Here is a 4,616-nt window from a genome sequence, read left to right on the forward strand (position 1 = left end):
GTTGTTCCTCTTAAGGAACAGCTGCTGTTCTCTTAAGGAACATCAGCCTTGCATGTTCTTATATTTATCGTTCCTCTTAAGGAACAACAACCTACGTGTATTTTATTTTTGTTGTTCCATTTAAGGAACAATTGTTGTTCCTCTTAAGGAACAGTTGTTGTTCCTCTTAAGGAATAATACCCGTTCCATTTAAGGAACAGTAATATTGCCTGCTTACATTTGCGTTGTTCCTCTTAAGGTACAACTACGTTCCTTTAAAGGAACAACAGTTTCGCTAATTTTTTACTTTCTGTCATTCCTTCTAAGGAACAATAGTTTTGATTTGGAGTGTTTTTAGGTTGTTCCGCCGAAGGATCAACACTTTATTTTGTGTTTGTTTTACTTGCTATTCCGCTTAAGGAACAACTGTTGTTCCTCTTAAGGAACAGTAGTTTTGTGTGCAATTTTTTCTTTTTTTGCCGTTCCTCTTAAGGAACAGTAGTTTCGTGTGCAATTTTTTCTTTTTTTGCAGTTCCTCTTAAAGGAACCATAGTTTTGAGTGCAACTATCTTTTTGTTGTTCCTTAAGAGGAACAACAGTTGTTCCATCTACGAAACAACACTTTTTGAGTGCATTTTTTTGAGATTTTTGTGAATAATGTTTCACTCTTCATGATCCTTTCAAGGCAAATATACAAATTTATGCAAGGACACACAAATTAGAGGTTACTGATATAAGAAAATCAAATAAAAATTGTCATCTTTAATGAGATTGCTTTGTATTGATAAGAAAAAGGAAAGGACACAACTATCTATATCACTTTGTTGTCCTTATCTTCACTAAAACTCAAATTGATTGATTATTTTTATCATGTTGGTTCTTCCTTAATTCTCATAATTCTCTTTGATTATTATTATTGAATAAGAATAAGGGCATATTTTTTTCTATCGAGATGTTCAGACGTCTTCCACCATCCCTACTCTTAAGGAGTGTTGAGCCATCCTCTATATATAAATAGGAAGTGCTATATAAAAGAAAAGAAAAAGAAAAAAATATATGTATATGATTACTAACAATTATATGATTTGTCAGATGGAGGATAGGGGGTCTCATCACGAGCTGACCTGCCCACCTTTCACTCCTTCCTAGTGAATGACATTGTGATTCATCTGGTTACCAAGCCAACACAATGGCCTCCATTCTGACATCACAAAAGCACTTTTCGAGACATACATAAAGGATTATGGTTCCAAAGGGTGAAAAAGCAACTTCGTCGAGGTTATAAATACTTGTGGGCAACAGAGCTATGCTGATGGTATTGGAGTCATATTTTTCAACATCAATAGTAACTATAAACCCTTTTCTTATTTCTTTATCTTTATTTCAAAAGAGATTATGTTCCCAATTCCCTTTGAACCTTTTATGCATGAAATATCGTTTAAAAAGTCAATCATAACGGTTTAAGTGGAATAATGACCGCATAAGCATTTTACCTACGTCAGCTGTCCTTTTCCCTTTTTCGCATCACTCCATAGCATCTCCATATCTATTCACGATTTTCATCTTAAGCATCAATTTCAGCAACTCGATACTTTTTGTGATCTTATCATGAATATGTACATCTTTCCCTTTTTATACTGTACGATTGTCGTCCAGTACGTTGCTCCTCCATTTAACCGGTCGAGCACGACCTATCATATTTCACGGGGGGCACGGGTGACTTCCAAAATACTCTTGTATACGTGTCAGTGTTCTATTTGGATGTACTAGACTGCATCAAATCCCTTAATAGCAAGTTTTAACAGTATTGATGTTAAAAAAAAGGGGTATTATCTGATATGCACAATTTGTTGTTCCATTGTTATCTCTGTGTATTGTTGTGTAAAACTAACAATGTGCAAAACTTAGACGAAATGGGAGGTCAATTAGTACGCAACGAGCCACAGGTACTAGCAGTTTCCGATGCTGCACGAGAAATTTTGGTAAGAGATGGATGGATCGCATATTTTACACGACTACAACAACCCCATGAAACTGTGGCTATCGAATTTTTGCAGAATTTGCAGGATGATCATTCCATAGTAAGAGGAAGATGAATAACAGTGATGGATACAGTAATTGCGGAGGTATCTGGACTACTAGTAGTCGGACCCATATGGACACATAAGAAATTGAGACTTCAAAATGCCATGGCCACCTTTCGAGACGAGGGACAGAACTTGATTGTCAAAGGAAAAGGTGTCCAGCCTTCATCTCTAGGAGAACCATGGACGGAGCTAGCTAGAGTAGTGCAAAGCTACATTACATGCGACGGGAGAAAGGATGTGGTAAGACCATGCCACCTCAAATTACTAGCAGTACTAAAATAGAAATGTGTCGTAAATTTGCCTACATATTTAAACTTTTTGCTGCATGATGCTGCTCAGAGCATAAAAAATCCCACCATATAGATACTATAGTGAGCCACCATTGTTTAGTTCGATTGATATTAAGTTATAACCTTGCTCAGCAACAGACCGGTTGGGAAGAATCAGTGTTTTTTGTAGACGGGGGATTAGCCTTACCTACCCCAAAAAGAAAAAGAACCACCAGCACAACAAGTAGACCTAAAAAACGTAGACACCCTTCTAGATTAAGAACAAACAGGGGAACATCTGAGAACCTCCAGGGTAGCAGTAGCCAACCCTTAGAATTACATAGCTCTGAAAATGAACAACCCTTACAGTTGGAAGGAAGAGACAACCAAGAATCAGAATTGGAGGAAGAAACAGAGCATACTAGTGAAGAAGAGAGGGAGGAAGAGGAACTTCCCTTAACCCCTAGCGCAAGTCCACCACAAAACCCATTACAGGAGGACGAATTGGCCCAGATTTTGGCCAATATGAGTGAATATATTCAGCCCCAAACTCTGCTCAACCTTAATATTGAAGCGGAGCAATCACAAGAAAACTCTACCCACAACAAGAGTATATCAAAGGAAATAAATGATGAAGTAGAAGCATAAGCAGAAGCCACTGAGGAAGTGGCAGACCAAACTAGGGTTACCTCTCCAGAGGAACCTAGTCAGGACAATGCGAACACAGAAGATATACTCCAAACAGAAGAAATAGAAACTAGCCAGGGCAAAGGCACAACCCTTGAAGAGAAAAATCCAACTAAGCAACCGAGTCCAGAAAGAATAGAAACAGTTAGGGAAATAACTGTTCCTCCCAAGAAGAAGAAAAGCAAAATTAAGAGGCTGCGAAAGGAACAGCAAAAGCTGCAAAATTTAGTGAAACAACTCAAACAAAAGATAAGGGCACTAAAAAGGGGGAAAATCTCAAGAAGAACCCCGAAAACAGTGAATGCAGCTACTCAAACTGAACTCCATGATACAAGGGCCACGGAGACTCAAACTGAGCCCATACTCATTCAAAACGATAAGGAACAGCAAGCAACATAGACCTCACACATTCCATTCCATGATAAAGGGACACAGACTATAGGCACTCAGTCTTGTAATAAGAGTACCCAGATAGATCTTCAACCTAAAGATGTTTTGATAGGCAACAACCCTGATATAACAAAACTCCAAGAGGATCTAGCACAGGCTCAGCGGACTATAGAGAAGCTTGAGGAAGAGATTGTTCCTCAGAAGAAATACCAAGAATTACAGCAGCAATTAAGGGACATCAATGCATCAGAAAACGAAGCCTTCAATAAATATCGAAGGGCAGAAAAAAGAGTTGAAGAGGTAAAGAACGGACTAAAAACAATCATGAGTAAAATGGATACTCTCTGTTCCTTATATACAGGTGTTTTAACATGCAGATCCCCTGCCAAAAACTATGCTTTATTTTTGTTAGAAAGGTATTTACGACGATGAACCACACTAGTTGGTTCGAAACGCATCGACAAATGGTATTCCATGTGATTTTCGTCGAAAAATCTCTCACAAACTTGATATGGATCACAGAAGCCTAAACTCTATAATTGAAGGTATTTACAGTTAAAAATTAAGGCTGTTAGGGCAGGGAAACCTATAGAATTAAAAACTGTTGAGGATTTTATAAACTGCTGTAAACACCATGGAGTAAAAGTTCAACGATTACTCTGTGAGTTTTATTTACATAATTTTATATTGGAAGAGGAAATGGAGAAGAATCCTAGTCCTTTTGTGGGTGATGTACAGTTTCAAGCATTTATTTCATTTGCTGTTAACCAGTTAAAGTGGCTCAAGGCCCATAATACTTTTCAGAGACAAGAAAATGGGTTAGACCTTTGGGTCAGGGGTGAACCAAAAAACCCATTACAATTGTTGGCTAAACATAAAAGGCTGATGCAAAAGGAGGGAGTGATCCAGACCTTGGGACCCATCCACAAAGAAATTGTCCAGCAAGGGGTAGAATATTTCCTCTCTATCAAAGACAATTCCTAGGCAGTAGCTAAATTCAGATGGAAGACTTCCAATCGGAAGATACAGGACAAAGAGCCACTCAACTACAAAAATTTTAAATTAGCTGCAAATCACTTGGTTACCTATAGTAACCTCATCTTGAGGGAAGGCTCGTATTGGCTTGGTTGTAGGTTTCGAAGTCCTATTATATGGTATCCGACAGAAGGGTATAAAGCCATATATGAATTACCTGAAGGGCAGA

This window comes from Pinus tabuliformis, chromosome 8, assembly GCF_031772625.1.
Source record: "Pinus tabuliformis cultivar Carrire ecotype Pingquan chromosome 8, CPIR1, whole genome shotgun sequence".
NCBI lineage: Eukaryota > Viridiplantae > Streptophyta > Pinopsida > Pinales > Pinaceae > Pinus > Pinus tabuliformis.